This window comes from Cavia porcellus, unplaced genomic scaffold (genome assembly GCF_034190915.1).
Source record: "Cavia porcellus strain 051 isolate PalLab524CR breed Dunkin Hartley unplaced genomic scaffold, mCavPor4.1 scaffold_15, whole genome shotgun sequence".
In the NCBI taxonomy this organism is placed as follows: Eukaryota; Metazoa; Chordata; class Mammalia; order Rodentia; family Caviidae; genus Cavia; species Cavia porcellus.
In genome coordinates this window covers 60,952,921-60,971,592 of record NW_026947498.1, presented here as the reverse complement: position 1 = coordinate 60,971,592, position 18,672 = coordinate 60,952,921, and the positions used below count along the sequence as shown (strand labels likewise).

Genomic DNA, 18,672 nt, shown 5'->3' with positions numbered 1-18,672 from the left:
CCTTTTATTCTGGATAAATTCCTTAGATTTTTTTTTCAGTTCAATATTTCTATCATTAGCTACATATACTGTGATATGGTCTCATTTTAGTATGAGGTTTAATAACATTAATATCTATAAATCTTTTTGTATCAAATCTGCCTCTCTGTATTTGTTGTCTTTTTCTTTTTAAAAAAATCTCATTTTTAGCATTTTGTTCCACTAATATCTGAGGTTATTATTCTGTTACTTTATTTCTTAAGGTTATGTATGTTGAAGCACCCATACTTCCTTGGTTTTTACAGAGCTGGATAATTCCCCTGGAAATTGTGGTAGCTTCATAATATTAAATGCCTACACCTATATTTTTGTAATTTTTTTTTGTCTTTTTTTCCTTTTTATCGGTACCAGGGATCAAACTCACGACTGCCTGCTTGCGAGGCAGGCACTTATGCCGTTGAGCTAAATCCCCAGCCCCTGTAATTTTTTTTTCTGATATCAAATATTTTTAAAAGTTTTGTGTAAATGTTTGTTTTTGTGTGTTTTCTCTTTTAAAAATAAGACCTCTGTCTTACAGTAGGAACATTTCTGTGTGAATTTAGCCTGACATTTTACAGGAAGCAAAAGAGCCTTCTCCTGCCTTTTAGTAAATATTCTTTTTGCTTCAATGCCTTTTCTCTGAAAGCATTCTTTCCTAACTCACTTCTCCTTTATTTGAGGTCCTTACTTCAATGTGATATTTTAGTGATATCTTCACTGTTCACCCCCTAGAATATTTGAACCCCATCTCCTCAATCCCAGCATTTACCTTGTTATTTCTGAGCTTTAATTCCTTAGCATAGATTATTGTTTGTCATTTCATATATTTATTGTCAATCACTATATGGTAGAAAATATAATCACTATGATGAGAAATCTCTAGCTATTTGGTTTCCTTCTAAATCTGTACCACCTAGAAAAGTACGTGGCACATAGTAAGTACTCACTGAACACTTTTGAGTAAATGAATGAAACACTCTATTCACTGACCAGGTATTGTATACTTAATCCTTAACTCAGTGGTGATGACACTTAAAAATAAAAATTTACAAGATTCAAGATTTCATAAAGTTCATAATATTAGGAAATATATGTTATTTTAAAAGGCAGATTATAAATACTACTGAACAAAGGCTATGGATTCAAATAAACTGTTAATGAGCTTTTGGCAGCAGATAGATACTCCCTAAAAATGTATGAGAGCATCATGACTATATTTGGTATGCAATATATATATATATATATATATATATATATATATATTTTAAGAAATGGCCAAATCCTCCTCCTCCCACACAAATGCTTTAGACAAAAAAAAATTAATAGAGAAGCTGATATAAATTTAACTGAATTGGAATACTAAAAGAACTAAGGAAGGAAAGAATTCCAGTAAAGTTTCTGTGGTATAAGAATCCCTGTCTGAAAATCCAAAATTTAAAAGTTTTGGAGTTTTAAAAGTTTTGGAAAAGTTTAAAATGATCCAAAATCCCAAAACTTTTTGAGATCTATCATGATACCACATATGGAAAATCAGAAGGTTGTCTTCATGTGAAGGTCACAGTCAAAACATAGACATACTAAAAAAGATTGTATGAAAGCTATGTTTATAAGCTGTATTTGAAACATAAGTAACTTGTATGTTTAGAATTGGGTTCTGTCCTGAAGATGTCTTATTAGGTCTCTGCAGACAATCCAACATTTTAAAATAACTGGAAATCTGAAACACTTTCATCATATTCCATGACTTTTAGATTAGGGATATACAGCCTGTACAAACAGTATCCTCACTGTTGGTAGCCACTGCTGCCTGATAAGCACAAAATGCCAAAAAATTGACCACAGTTATATTCTTATTGCTTTGTAATTGTATTTAAGAAGCGAATACACATTTGTCTTTTATACCTCTACAGACAGGACACAGAGATTGATGTGTAATTACTTTATCACAGTAAAAATACAATTTCTAGATAAACTATACAGGCTTAGTTTTCAGTATATGAAATCACTTGAAAAATGCTAAACCTTTAATATGTGTTTAATGTACATGTGCATTGATTTTTCTCCCAATGCTAATAGTAGCAATTATTTTATTTATAAGAGGGGAGGGCTATGTCATGTAAGAGAAAAGAAATAGATTTCTTGGCAATGTTTCTATCATGTTGAAATCTTTACCCATTTTCTGGTTGTTGTTGTGATATTCCCACAACTTTGTTTCCCACAACTTTGGATTATACCTTGTATTAGAATTTACTGTCCCCCACTGTTACATACTTTTTTTTTTTTTGGCCTTAGAATTCTTATTTCTGAAAATGCTTCCTACCTTAAGTGTCTTATGCTGGACTTTTGGTCAAATTATATATATATATATATATATATATATATATATATATATTGCTGCAGACATTGACTGACCAATGTAAAGAACTAATTTATAATGCACCCTTTCTCTTAATTTCTTTATTTTCTCATTAAATTAATGTAGCAACCTTGTTTTTAGATAAATATCATCTCAAATATGTTGGATATAAATATTAGGAAGTTTATATAAGTTTTCGTGGGACACATGCTTAAGATGATCATAGTAATATGGACAAACAGCCAGTAGGATTTTAAATTTCTTGGAAATACATCATGAATTTCAATCATCATGACTTTACATCTGTATGATTTTAATATGTAATGTTAAATGCTTAGTTAAATTTCCATTTTGGTAATTTTGTTTACCAGCTCATTAACTTTCATTTACAATGTCAAGCTTAAAAAAATCATCTATGCATATAGCAACAGGTATTTTTTCTTAATTCATTGTGAAATGCAGATTGTACATCAAATTTATTAACATATAGGTACTACATGTCACATTTTAGGTCAAGAGATCAGATTCATCATGTTTACACTCAACATTTGATTTTAAACTGTTTCATTTTTATTTATTTATTATTTATTTATTTTTGAAACAGGTTCTTACTCCTCAGTTCAGGCTGGCTTTGAACTTACTATGTAGTTCAGGCTGGCCTCAAACTTGCAGCAGTCCTCCTGTTTTAGCTTCTAAGTTTTGGGGTTACAGATGTGCACCACCATGCCCAGCTAAGTGTTTCATTTTAAATGGTAACCATTAATACTAGAAAATTCAAATTTAGTAATTTTAAAATATTATAAACTCATAGTTTTATGCATATTTAGCTTCACTATAGCTGCTCTGATGTAATACCTAAACAGATCACTTATGCCTTTTAGTTCAGAGGTATTTATCTTTTTATTGCCTTTCCCTTTTCTATTACCTATCATCGGTTTCTAGTTCACAGAGTTAATTAATAGGTAACTTTGCTTCTTATACTTCCCCTTTCAAATAGGGAGATAGTTTTTTTAGTATGAAAGGGTACATCTAGCTCAGTTATTTATAAGACAGGCAAAATTAACAAGTGTTTCATATCTACTTAAAAATTACAATTTTTGGATAAATTACAAAAGCTGATTTACCTCAATTTTTGAAAATAAAATTGACTTTATTGATTACTAAAGTAAATATGATAAAAATATACAATACTAATGGCAACATGATGATGACAGGCTAGTCTCTGTTGGATCCAGAAAAATTACATACAATAAAATAATTTTGGATAATGTAATATCAATATCCTGGACTTAAAATAGGTCAAACTTAAAATATAGAATACTTCAAATGTTCCCTAGAATGCTTATTCAGTCATAATATAAATGTTTACTATGGGGCTGGGGATTTAGCTCAGTGGCATAAGCGCCTGCCTTGCAAGCAGGCAGTCGTGGGTTTGATCCCTGGTACCGATAAAAAGGAAAAAGACAAAAAAAAAAAAAAAAAAAGAAAGAAATGTTTACTATGCATTTTAGGTTTAGAGCTCTTTTTTTAAAATATATTTCTTCTTTTTTTAAAATTTTATTTTGAAAGTGGTAAAATACAACAGAACAAGACAGAATAAAGCCAACTAAGGTCATACAGTAAAATTGGTACAGAACTTCACAGCAGGTTACCGGGATAACAGTAATAGGTATCACAGTATATTTCGTTATCTTTATGATAGTTGTTCTTTCGGGGGCTGGGGATTTAGCTCAGCGGCATAAGCACCTGCCTTGCAAGCAGGCAGTCGTGAGTTTGATGCCCGGTACCAATAAAAATGAAAAAGACAAAAAAAAAAAAAAATAGTTGTTGTTTCAATCATGTATATCAAAATGAGATAAAATACAGAACATTATAGAACTTATCAAAACAGAATATTGAATAGAGCAGTACCATTAATCAGAATAGAGCAAAACAGTAATATATTTGCCTTCAAAGAGATGGTAGAAGGAAGTCCCCCTTATTTGCTATAGTCAACCTCCTAGGAGGCGCTCAGATTTCTGGTTCCCATTTGCTAACAGGGGGACAGGAGAAGAGGGGTAAGGGAAGTGGGATGTTTGACTCTAGGCTGTGCATCAGTAGGTTTACTATTGCTTAGCAGGTGGGCAGGCTGGTTGTTTGGTTTCCCAGCGTCCTAAGTTCTAACATGGCGTGGATCTCAGGAGCTGCTGCTGGTTCTCCTCCTTGAAGGGCCGCAGTCTGCCACACCCCCAGCGCTTACCAGGGAGGGGAGGTGCTTGCTTCCCTTCCCAGTGTCCGAGGTTCCAACATGGTGCAGACCTCCGGAGCTGCTGCTGGTTCTCTCCCTGGAAGGGCCCCAGTCTGGCACACCACCACCGCTTACCAGGGAAGGGTGGTGCTTGCTTGGCTTCCCAGTGTCCGAGGTTCCAACATGGTGCGGATCTCAGGAGCTGCTGCTGGTTCTCCCCCTGGAAGGGCTGCAGTCTGCCACACCACCACCGCTTACCAGGGAAGGGAGGTGCTTGCTTGGCTTCCCAGTGTCCGAGGTTCCAACATGGCGTGGATCTCAGGAGCTGCTGCTGGTTCTCCCCCTGGAAGGGCTGCAGTCTGCCACACCACCACCGCTTACCAGGGAAGGGAGGTGCTTGCTTGGCTTCCCAGTGTCCGAGGTTCCAACATGGCGCGGATCTCAGGAGCTCCTGCTGGTTCCCCCACTGGAAGGGCTGCAGTCTGCCACACCGCCAGCACTTACCAGGGAGGGGAGGTGCTTGCTTGGCTTCCCAGTGTCCGAGGTTCCAACATGGTGCGGATCTCAGGAGCTCCTGCTGGTTCCCCCCACTGGAAGGCTCAGTCTTGGTTTAGAGTTCTTTTAAGGAGTCATTGCCCCTGTGTCCAGATAAAGACTTTTTAAATGCCCTGTATGTTATACTAGTTAGAATTTTTAAAGTTTTATCCTTAGCTCCTGCTATTTAATAGAGAGGAACTATGAACTTCACTGCATTCTGTAAATAGAGCCAGGACAGCTGTGTTCCTATTGGAAAACACATGTGTACCAATATTTAAGTACATATATATTTATATAAATTTATATATTATACATATCTATATCTATCTATCTATATATATATATATATATATATATGTATATTATATAACATGTCTTCATCTGCATGTCTTCATTCAATGTGAAGTCACTCCATGACCCAAACAACTCTAGTGATCATATAATCTATGTGCAAATCTGAAGATACATCACTTACCTTAGGGCCTGTGATGTTCTACAAATCCAAACAGAAATGAAGATTAGAAAAACATAAGTATGAATTCATTTCTGACTTTAAAGTCATGAGAGGAAAAACTGATAACACCATATTTTATTTGTATCTGCAAACCTTATTTTACATAGAAGCTGAGGCATTTATAGGGTCTCCTTAGAACACATGGAAAGATGATCCTACCCACAATTACTTAGAGAGTCCATAACACCTTGATTTCAGTTGAGTAGCTATATTTACATATTCTTTTCTCTGTTTGATTTTTTTAGTCATATACAGAAAATGATCCTTCATTTTCACCCAGAGAAGTTGGATGCTATTACTGTAGATAGTATTCAGGCCCTGCTAGCTTTCTCTTCAGTAACAGAAGTGGAGCTTTAAAAACGCCAGGTTGTTATTGTGGCGGTTACTAATGTTTCCTGTTTAGAAATACTGTATAAACACCCTTTGCAGACTGGCTATCGATGAGTCTTTAGTTCTTTATTGCTTTTATAGGTCAGCCTGCTAACATTCTCTGATTCTTGTTTCGGGGGGAAAAAGTATTGTTTGCTGCCATCATTCATTTAAGTTTACATAAATACTTTCATTGAAGCTATAGAAAGTTGACTGCTTTTTATTGTGAAAATAAAGTGTAAAAACTGTTCTCGAAGTTATTTCTAAACAGAATTTTTATCTAATCTTAATGTAAAAGAATTGTACATGAATAGTATTTAACATTATGCCTAGGAATACTGCATTTTCTAGGATTTGACAATTTTAGGCTAAAAACTATATTTATTATATTGCTGTATTTTATAGATGAACATATGACTACTAAAGCAATCATGCTATAAGTAGCATGTCGTTTGTTCCTAAAGTCTATTGGTCTAACAGAGTGATGCAAAAATAATAATAAAGATATTTCACAGCAAATTTTGGGGGTTAAGTGGAGACTATAATTCACAAGTTATCTTATCGTAAATCCTAAGAGAAACACCTGAGGTGAATATTCTTGGGGTAAATGAGAAAATGTTAAAGAGAGACATGTTTCCCCCTTTTCATACAGTGTTTTGTTTCTTTGTTTAATTTTTCAAAACAATGTTGCTTATGTAGTTCAGGTTGGCCTTGACCTCCATTTGACCTCGAACCCTTGGTAATCCTTCTGTCTCAACCTCCCTTCCAAGTGCTGTAATTATAGGCATGCATTACCATGCCCAGCTCTTTTGATCGGACTTTCATAGTACCCATAGTTCTCTTTTAGCAGATGCTTACTTTACTACAGTGGTACCATACTAATTCCTTTAATAGCCATGACCCTGATCTGCATAACCAACTCTTTAAAATAGGTAATCTGATCACTGATTTATACACAGAAAAAAATGTCACTTGTTTAAAATCACAGATTGAAGAGATTTAGCTGGAATTGTGTTCCAGAACTTTCTGATGGCCAAAGCAAATTACTTTAGCCATCATCCTGCCTCGTAACTCAGCTGTTGTCCAGAAGTCCATGACCATAGTCTGTAGATCATAGGTGACACAAATAGATTTTCATAGCACTTGTCACCACTTAACAAAGGCTGACTCCATAGACCTCAACCTTATAACCATCCTGCGGCACTGGCTTCTGAAGGGTAAAGTTTATAGTTATAGGGCACAAAGAAAAGGATCTGTTACTGAGAAGATATTTGTGATGTATCATTTTATCAAGACAACAAAAGAAACTTACCCTACCTGTTTTTCTTTTCCATGGGTTGTTATGTCAGTGTCTTCAAGTAAGGATTAACAAGTAACTAAGTTGTTTACTTTGCTTGCTCAAAATAATAATAGCCTGTTAGTGATTGTGTTTCATATATCCATAAATAATATGAAACAGTCTTGAACATCTGATGTCCTACACTGCACCAATACTACTTCATACATCATTCCCTATTACATCTCCACTAACAAAAAATTAATTACATAAGGATTAACTTACATAAAGAAATTTACTAATACATTTTTTTGAATATTACTGCAATATAATATTGCTCATTAATAGAATATTTCTGACCTGTTTTCTTGCTTTTATCCCCCGCAAAGTTCTTGAATTTTATTATGTTTATATATGCATATATAGACATTCTATATGTACATATTTTTAATGCTTTTAAGTGATTAGTGTTTTGTGGGCCAGACCTGTCTCGAATTATCTTTTAGTACATCACAATGCTAAGCACAGCATCTTGCACTTCATAGATGCTTATTGAATGTTGTTGGCTTAGTGAATAAGTTAGTTTGTACTAGTGTGAACAGATTTGTAGCCCTAAATTTTTTGCCATAATTTCACTTTTCATAATTAGAGTTTTATTAGAATGATTAAAAATGTGTTATTGAATTAGTATCGTAGATTCTAGAGCAGTGGGATAAAAAGATCCTACCTGTATCCTTATGAGGAAACAGTGAGTTTTTCATGGTAGGTGTATTTAGGGGATTTTATAGTGATCGAATTAATTTACTTCTCGAGAAGATTAATGATTTTTACATAGCACTTTCTAATTTTTGCTTTTAACCCTACCTTGTCAACTAAAATTTCTCTATCATAAAGTCATGTTTATTGTAGACAATTAACTGTTTATGAAAGTAAAAAGAAAAATACTGTACTCCTTGATCTTATCATTGTTATAATGTCTTAATATTTGTTTGTATTCTTTGTTTCTTATACATGATTTCATATTATTCATATGATTGGTATTCTATACTTTTATACAATGTTATAAGATTTCAATACTATAAATTAACATTTTTCTAAAAATTGATATACTCTTTAAATGTAGCTTATGAATTGTTGCCTCCATGTGAGAGGCTTAATTACTTTGTATCAGCATTTAGATTATTGATAGTTTGTCACTATCATAAAAATTATTTTTCCATAAATTTCTATCATTTTTGTAGTATTATGGTAAATTTCTAGAGCTAAAATTACTGACTAAAATTTTTGAACTTCTGATATCTTATACATATTACTCAGTAACTTTCCAGATATAGTTTAGCAATTCATGCTCCCATTAGAATTATCAATATTAATTTACTGAACCATCATCAAAAGATTGTTATTTATATACACATTTTAGCAAGTATTATTCAGTAGACCTGTTGACTTTAATGTATTGGAAATAAGAATTCTGCTGAAACATACATTAATTAAATATTTTGCTGTACATGTTTTATAACATTCTTAGTTTCCAGAATTTAGTTTGGAGGGTGCATATTACAACACAGCTTCCATTTAGATCCAAAGATTTTGCAGGTCTGATTATTAACATTGGTTTAAGCTAGATTTGTATAATCATTGCATTAATACTTGTATTAATGTTAGTTTTGTCAGAATGTGTTGAGACAGTGCTACTTTGGTGTTAGCATTCTTTCTTGTGGTGATCAGTTTCATTTCTGTTTACTGTCATGGCAACGTTAGTGAGCAAAGTTTACTTTTATTTACTTAAGCATTTTTACTTTTATTTACTTATGCATTCATCTGAGTGCAGATGATTCAGAGTAGTTTCTTTTCAAAGAACAGTGGTCCGATTTGTATTAGGAAAACAATAGTCTTGCAGGAATATAAAAATTATTTTTAAGTATCTGCCTCATCCACTAGTGAGAGTATTTGCATTTCAGAGGTCATAGTGAATCTCAATCCCTTGCAAGTAGTTTCTTTTGATAAAACTGCTAAGGGACTGTCAGTTCACACATGTGAATTTAGAGTGATCTGAAATATATTGTAGGGAACGTAAAGATATAAAATAATTCACCTTATTCATTCACTGCAGTCTTCTCTAAAGGAATTGTCTCAAAGTAAATACTAGTTCTTGCTTAGTAAATTAATATGTATTTATAACATTTATTTTGCATTTCAGAGTACCAACTAAAGTGCAGTCTGTTTGTGCCTCAGAGCCGAACAGGTATGTACACGAATTACCTATTGCTCTGTAAATCTGTGCGCTGTGGAGTTATTACATTTTTATGTTAAAATTGCTTATAGATTTCATAAAAGAAAAATGTTCCTTGCAAATATTGACAGCTTCAAAGAACAATATGTTTTATACATACATTGAATTTCATTTTATTGTAAGACTCAGATAAACATTTCTAAGATTTGACGAGGCAGAATAATTTTAATTACAAAGCATTCATCTGGTGAAGATTAGACAGTGTTTTATGGAACTGTACTATTAAAATGACTGATGATGTGGGATTGGACTATTGCAAAACCACTGTTTTTGACATTATTGCTGTATATTCAAACTTTTTTCTTGCTTTGAATTTATTTTGTGTGGGTGTTACTTTAGGTAAGGAGTGGTTGCAGATGTACTGTCTGCTGCATTGTCCCAAGCACCAGACAAATGGGAAAAAAAGTTTGCACCTGTTTAAAATCTCAGCCATGCAGTGTTGTGGATCCTGGGCAACAGGCAGGCATTTTCAAAAGCTTGGTTGCACCTGCTCAATTGTTGCTTGCAGCTGTGTCATACGAGAACACAGTGAAGCTTGTTAGCAGTTTGCTTGTGCTGTAACGTATTTGTATTTTGTGTACTTTGAGTTTGAAAGATGCTTACTTGATGTAGACCTTGAGCTGTTGCATTGGTTTTAGCTCACAATTATTTTCTCCAAATCCTGTTTTGTGTTTCAAATATTTTGTAAGTGGCTGCTTACTGCCCTGGATAATGTGCATACTGACTTTTCCAAAGGATACCTGGGAAAGTATATCTCTCCAGATAATTGTGTTGATAATAATTTTTGTCCTGGTAGAGACATTTTGCATTTGGCTCATTTTCACCATGTTGGCAGCCCCACTATGTGAGGCTGGATGTAGTTATTGATCCATTTAGCTGAACAGATTTGAAAGCATTTGGCTATTAGTGGACACATGGGGCATATTCAGAAAATTTAAAGGTATATTGTAAGATGATTTCTTGATTTGGGCTGTGTCTCTGTTGCAGTTGGGTGGGAAATAAGAGAGAAAAAGTGAAAATTAAATAGTAATCCTAGATGACAGACTAAAATCCAGATGTAGATTTTAAGGCTCTATGTTATCCTTCAAATGCTAGATGCCTGGTGTTTTTTTCGGTTAAGTCTTTTTGATAGTGCTATTTTTGTCTCTTTTTCTTAGTACTTTTTATATAGTCTTTGACTAATGCCTATATTTTAACAATCTAGATAAACAATTATAAACTATTTAAAGTGAAGTAAAGTTATCTAAATGTGATATAAATGTAGTTAATTTATTCAGTGGGTCCAAATTCATGAAATAAAAAATTTCTTCAGATGCCTTGCATTCTCTTTAATATATAAAAAATGTTAAGGAGTTTGCATTAATGCTTAGTAACATAAATCTTCAAGCTTGGAATTGGTTTATCTTTTATTTGTATTGGGCCATTTGAAAGATGTAAAAAAGATCACCACAATATCAATGTATATAACCTCTTGGGATTGTGCAACATAATCACAATAGTAAATGGAGGGTTGGCCATAGCCCCTTATGCAATGCCTTATACATAGTAGTTGTTCAATAAATGAATGAATGCATGTATGAATAAAGCATTTCTTTGTATTAGAAATTGAGGGATAGTGTCCTACGTATATATTACTTGTTATATATTTTGTATGAATCTCTGTAGGCTTTTATTGATGATTACAAAGATAAAAATAATGATAAATTCTCTTTGTAAAATAGGAAATTAAATGATTTGAACCTTTCATTATTAGAGATCAAGTTTTAAAGTACTAATATTTGCTTTATACTCACTTTACTGACTATGGTAAAGTCTTTTTATTATCCCCCTTATGCACATGCACACGAGGCTGAGACACTAATGGGTATTTATCACCTTGGAAACTCCTTACAGCATAGGGATAAACAAATCTGTTTTGTGTGACTAATTCTTTTACCTGCCTGAGCACTCACTATGCCCTCTCCCCCTACTTCCATCTCACTAAAAACACAAACATATATGTGCAATGACCTTTGGATTAGGTAAGTGAAAACATATTTAAAAATTGAGGCTGTTTTAATAAACATAATAGTAGAACTTGTTTACTGTATACAGTACATGTTTACGAGTATGGTTTTACTAAGTTCCAACTGTAAATGCATGAAGTCAAGCAAAAGTCAAAATAGAACAGAGTCAAAACAGAAGAGCTAAATTCTGCTTGATAAGGTCCTTCCAAATTTCCAGTTTTTCATAGTGTGATGCATTGATTTTGGAATGGCTGATGTTATAAAATAAACTTGTAATTACTGCATCAAAATGTCTTGTTTAGACTTTTCAAATTTTGTTACCTCTTGTTGATAATATTCATGAATACTTTCACCCTAAAAGTGACTTTTATATGGAACAATTTTTTTTTCATTTCAATTTATGCCAATGGTAAAGGACAATATGGATATCATGGTCTTCCTCGTGAACCTTAGTATGGTAGATTATACTGTATCCCTCTGTCACTCTCAGCATTAAACATTAAGAAATCAGGGGACAATGTGGACTGGCTAGAATATTAACGATTAAATTGATTGACTTATTTTAGTTTGTATCTGGGGATGGTTTTGATTTCTTCACAAAGAGAGTAAGATAGGCCAGGCTTATATGTAAGTTTAGGTGCTTTGAAAGACTCTCCCAGTACTTTATATGAATCAGTATCTTAGAAACAATTGATTCTACTGAGGGTATCCAAATTCTGAATGTCTTACTCATGTTTGATTTTAGGAGCTTTCAGTTCTACCTGGCCACTTAAATCTGAGTTCCACAATTCAGTACATGTTTGATCGTAACAAGGTTAACTAAGCTTATGAAGCCTCAAGTGTCCCTATTTATCATATTCTACCTTTATAGTGATAGATACCAAGTTTAAAGTAGATATATGAATAAAATACTTTATTTGGTACATGATATCCACTAGTGTTCCCTGCATGTTTCTCTCTTGTAAAAATATGAAATTATGATGAGCAGTCTAGAAATTTGGAGAGGGAATGGAATTTATTCTTTAAATAAAGTTAATTTTTGCAACATTATGACTCTAATGAAAGTGTTGAGTATCTCAGTTCAGCACAATTGGATTCAAAGTATCTAACTGTGCATGCTGTTTAGTGTGGGGATAATTACATTCACCTTCATGCTGTTTGATTCTAGAATCATGTTGGAAGACATGTTAATACAACCCAGGACAACTGTCATTCATGTTTTGAAGGTCAGATATTCTTAACACTAGCCTGTAAAACAATGACTGTGTACATGCCAGTATACTCTTACAGGCATTGTGGCAAAGAGGTGCTTCTCTTGGCAAGGTTGACACAATCTAAGCAGACTCAGGTTTAGCAAGTTTAGCCGTCAATGTTAGTAGACCACTATGTTGTTACTTTTTTTGTTATTCTGAAAGAAATTTGTGTAGTAAAATGCCCTGATTCCCTCCAGTGAAAATTCCTTCAATAGTAGAAAGGATTTATGGATATATATATCCTGATTATGTTTAATAAATACTAAACAATCTTAATAACAATTAACTATTTCCTCCACTTAACTGTAGGTATTTAAGTAGTACTATCTTCCTGAACAGCAGTTAGGAAAAAAGATTTCTTTAAAAAGGGGCAAAACACTAGATAACACAATTTATCCTTACTCAGCACAGATAATAAAGTTAATGTGTCTGAGGTTGAATGTACAGTTCTGACTATGATGAACAGAGGGTAAAACCTGATAATTGTTGAAAGTTTTATTTAGTTGGATGTCAGCTTGGTAAGGTTGTTGTACCAAAGAACCATGAACTTAGTATCTTAGGTAGACATTTGTGGTCTCATAGTTAGAAGTCTGCCATCAAGGTTTTTGAGAAGATTTACTTATTTGAGACCTTGCACTTTATAGATGGCCATCATTTTTCTGTATCTCTTCACATTTCCTTCCCTCTGTGAGTGTCTATGTTGGTTGTCTAAACTTCTTTTATTATAAGTCAAGTTATTTTTATTATAATTCAAGTTATTTTAGGGTCTACACTAATGAACTCATTTTAACTTGATTATTTATGTAAAGATCCCTCTGCCTTCAAATAAAATAGTGAGGTTGAAGATTAGGACTGTAACATATGTTTGGGGAGATGTAATTTAACTCATAGTAGATAGGTTAATGGTGAACATTTGTATGGTATATATTTGTGTGTGTATATATATATATATATATATATTAGGTAGTTTTTATTTGCTGCATGATAAAGTATAAACACTTTGTCCAAATACACACTGCTAATGAATATTAATTGAAAGCACTTTAAATCAGCATTCTACACTGTTTTTTAAGGGGATAAACTTTGCAATAACTCAATCAAAAGCCTCAAATTACCTTGAGCACTCAAAGTTGTGTTTTTTTGTTCATTTTGTTTTGTCTTTACTACTGTGCCACAAGCCATTTTATCCGTTTAAAAATAGTGTGTTATGTTATTGTATAAATATGCAATTATTGACTGTCTACATATTAACTCCTCGTTTTTTTTGCTGACTGTTGTCCTTGAATGCTTAGTGTTTTAGCTGTCTTGAGCCTGTTGTAGCTTTTAGAAAGGCTGGATTCTGAATGCAATTTTCCTGGTTTGCTTCTGGCCCCCAAATGTGTGGACGTGGATAGCACTGAGAAGCGAGTCATGTCTGGAATCTGTCACTAAGCACATGTGCTTCCCCCTGCCTTATTTTTATTCTTTGTATTTACCAGGTAATTTTTGAATTTTTTAAATTTTACAATCGTGGTCATAAGTGACAGACATTGAAAGGGGATGGATGTGAGTGACAAAACAGGGACTATCTGTATTTACATGAAAGCCAGTGCGTTTGTTGGTGTGTACCATAACCTGACCACAGTCTTATTGTTACTTACACTAAGGAACATGGGACATTATGTATCTCACATAAGTTTTCTATTTTACCCAAGAAAACATTTTCTTACTCACTGCATGTTTTAAAGCAAAAATAGCTTATGACCCATTTTCACTAATAACTTTCTTAAATCACCCTTGTATTCATTTATAAGATTTTTTCCCACTCACTGTCTGTCTAGCCTGGCTTAAAATTTTTATATATGTACTTCTAAAAAATTGATTAGCTGGAGAGGTGCCCATTCTTCTGTGCTGTATAATAAGGATTTAAAAACTGTGCACTGAATTCTGTATAGTGTAATTAAAACTGACCCACATTTGGACCTGAGTACACCAGGACTTAGCCAAACTTGCCATGAGCTGAGTTCTGGTGGCAGATGGGAACTAATGAGGACACACTCCACTCCAGAATTTCCCAGCTGCTTGGCCCCTTTTTGTACAAACAAGGTTTGGAGCGAAGACCGGATCCCAAGAGCATGTTTTGTAAATGTGCTGTACCCAATGATTTGGGAAATGTCTCACAAAATTAGGCTCTTTAAAGCTATCCTGAAGACATCAGCTAATATCCAATGTAAAACACAAACATTCAAAGGTGCATTTTATGCATTCTCTAGCCATTTTAAAATTTTAAATAAAATCATATCCTAAACCTCCAACTTTTGTCTAAGCCTTACTATGGAATGAGCACTTTTATGAAGACCTGCCACTTTTGTGAAAACGTGCATGCTTCTTTAATCCTTACTGTGTGCACATATGTAGGTAGTTATCTTGGGGATCGTTGTACATCAGTATGGACTGTGTCTCCTTGCAACCTATGGCTCTCTTCAGCTGGTTTGATGTCCTGGGACTATTCAGGCAGATGTAATTGAATCAGTTTGAAACAGCTGTAGCTCGCATGTGGTCTCTCAGATTTCTAGCACCTGCTTGGTTTTTTTTTCCCCCTCTAGCTCACTACTGATAGAGAAGTGCCAAAGCCAGCACTGATCTTAGTCTTGGAGCAAAATTAAGCACTCCAGATCTTATGTTCCATTACTCTTCCAATTTACCACATGGTCACTGATGCTTACATTAATAAAACACTTTACATGATAAGTCTGAGATGTACCTTTCCTCTTTATTCTTCTCAGTATGCATTCAGATTCTGATAGTACTGACCATGCATCCAGAAAAAATAAGAGAACATAATGGTGATCAGGTGGCTTTGGGCTCCCTTATCATTAGAGAACTGAGTAGCCTGTGGTTTCAGAATCATTTAAATGAATGCACCAAATTCATTTGCTGTTCCAGCACAGTCTTATTGGCACAGAAAATGATCAGTTAATGTATAACAAACTGTGAGCTGTTATGGAATATGATAAATACACAGTTTTAGTAGGGGATGTGTACAAAGGAACTAGTGCTCTAATGTAAGCTTTAAGACAATTGATACAACTTACTATGTGCAAGGACATACAATATAGTAAGGTAGGAAAAAGTTCTAGGACATAAATATGTAGGGTGTATTTTAAAGATGTAGATTTGTGCCTTCCTGGCAAGTGTGAGGTCATGAGTTTGATTCCTGAAGATATATATATATATATATATATATATATATATATGTGTGTGTGTATATATATATATATATATATAAACACTTTTAACCTTTTTTGTTCCACTTTATTATGTGATGCAGGCATATTCTTGACTGGTACTATTACTAGTGTCCTATGTTTAATTTGAATTTGTGATGAAAAAGGCAACATATTTTTTAAATGTTGTAGTTTGATTTACAAGGTTCTTGTAAATTGGATTTAATATTAATAATATTTTTGGAAAAGCTATAAGATTAATGGAGTTTATAAAAAAGGTAATTTCTCTATCATCAGCAGGTGTTTATTTTGAAAGCCCTACTAGATGCTATGAATATAGAGAAGGATGTGTGATGTTTGGCTACAAGAATTTGACAGTATACTTGATGACACATAACACAGATTTAAAACTCGAAATAGGTACTCTCAGTGTCAAATGAAATTTCTAGACCTCATAATCCCCTCTTTGCCTTGCACTGCCTTGCACTAGTCTACTGTAACTCTTCTTACCCCTAAGACAGAACTTGATTGCAGAATTTTCCTGTAGATAACAATTTCTGTAACTGTTGCATTGATGGAAGTTGACTTTAAGATGAAACTCTTTTATCATTGCCAACAACCACAACATTAAAATTAAATGCTAAGAATATATAGAGATATTTGTGAGCAACAATGAAAAGGCTAGACTTAAACTGGACTTTGTAGCATGAAACATAGGACATCAGTTACCAGACAGAGAATGTTAAACATTCTGAAGCTGAGGAGTAATAGGAGCAAATGAGTTAAGATGGGGATTGAATGGCAGAATCAAAGATAATGAATAGATCTCAATTATAAGTAAATTGATGGCTACATAATTATTAGGTTAGCATTTTTCTCTGCTAGTCTGTAAACTCTGCAAAGCGTTATATGATTATTTATCATAAAATACTTCCTCTTAGAGATCATCACTGCTTCCTCACGTTTTATTAGATTTTCCATCTATTTCTCTTAAATTCTTTTTGTTCCTATATACAATTCACCACCCAGTTTGGGAGCACCTTTTCACTGCTAGTATTATGTGTAAAGAATTAAGGAATATTCAAAGGATTTTATTCTTCTATACATTTATTTTTACATGTTCTTTTGAATGAATTTGTGCCCATTGTGGTGGTACATGCCCACAATTCCAACATTTTGGGAGGCTGGGTCAAAAGAATCAGAAGTTTCATCACTTTGTAGGCAACATAGCAACTTAAAAAGAATTTCTTCAAAATTTTATAAAATGAAATAAAGTGTAATCTGGGGATGTGGCTTAGTGAAAGGCCTGTCACAAAAGGTGCATCTTGTGACATTCTCAATACTTGCTTGGAATAATTCCTGTTAATCTCGAGGGATGATAAACTGACATGTTAACATAGAAACAGTACAGGAGTTAGCAATACTGCATCTGGATTTAAGTTTCTGAGCTTCCATTCATTTGTTGTGAGTCAGTGACAAGTCTTTCATTTGCTTTTAGGCCAAGTTCCTCCTCTGTAAATTTGATGATGGTAACCCAAAGCTTTCTGGATTTCTCCTTCCTCTTTTTGTCACCATCGCCACAGTTCTCCTCTCAGATAATACAGTAAAATGTGGTCTACTGTACAGACTTTCTTTCTCTACTCTTATTACTTGCTTTAGCTATTGCATCTGAACTTTGTAGAATATTATATTTACTTGAAATGAAGCAACAATACAAAAAACTCTTCATAATGCTGTCATGGCTGATATTTACTTTTGAGTCATTTGCTTCTTAATAAGAATTATCTCCCATGTAATATAAGAGTTTAATATTAATAATGTTTATATTTAAAGTATTTGTTAAAGCCAGTTAAAATGCTGACATTTCAACTTATATATTTCCTTGTTTTTTTTAGTGAAAATTGTTATAGTTATTGCCTCAATTATATTCACTTGTACTAATTATATATGAATAACCTAATCATGTATTTTCCCATATTACTAAACTGTAAAATTTAAGGAGTTTAGTGTTTTAGGGGAAACAGTTCAAATTTAAATAAACTCCTCCCAGATTTGTAAGAAACATTTGTTGCCACTTCTAGAATATTTGACGATTTGATTGTAAGTTTGGCAAAGATTTATTAACTACTGGAACATACTAATTTACTCATAATCAGTAAACAACTATTAGGTTAAAATGACAAAAGAAATCCTAGGAATTGATATTTGCAGTTTTCTAGAAAGCAAATTCCTTCATTCTTTTTGCTTAAGTATATGTAATATTTAATTATACATAACTACACATATCCTCATCATTTTAAGGATATTTAAGGAAATTTATACAATTTCTAGTTTTTTAAATATATCAACTCCTGAATAATTAAGACTAAAAATGTGTGATAAAGTTATTTCTCCACAAAATATATTTTCAGTAATGTATTTGTACTTCTCACTCTATTTACCATTCATTTTTTGTTTAAATACATCAAAACAGGATTATACTGTATTATGATTTTTAAAAATAAAATAAAATACGGATCTACTGAGTTTTTAGCTGCATGATTTTAATAGGTATAGAAAATAAATAAGTAAACTAAAGATGAACTAAAAATGTTGCCTTCATCATGTCTTAAATCTG

The 18,672-nt window shown here is 33.3% G+C and overlaps 1 protein-coding gene across 29 annotated transcripts in view; it reads left to right on the top strand.

The window, feature by feature from the left end:
- Positions 1-18,672, top strand: part of Zbtb20 (zinc finger and BTB domain containing 20) — an 838,748-nt gene that overhangs the window by 240,828 nt on the left and 579,248 nt on the right. For 21 of the 29 annotated variants that reach the window (XM_063225278.1, XM_063225281.1, XM_063225291.1 and 18 more), the window contains one exon: positions 9,498-9,542. The exons of 4 other annotated variants lie outside the window; for them this stretch is intronic. The gene's annotated coding sequence lies outside the window, so the exon portion shown is untranslated. Of the gene's footprint in view, positions 1-9,497; positions 9,543-12,764; positions 12,823-18,672 lie in introns of all 29 variants that reach the window. 4 more of the 29 variants (XM_063225301.1, XM_063225306.1, XM_063225309.1 and 1 more) reach the window with 1 other exon arrangement.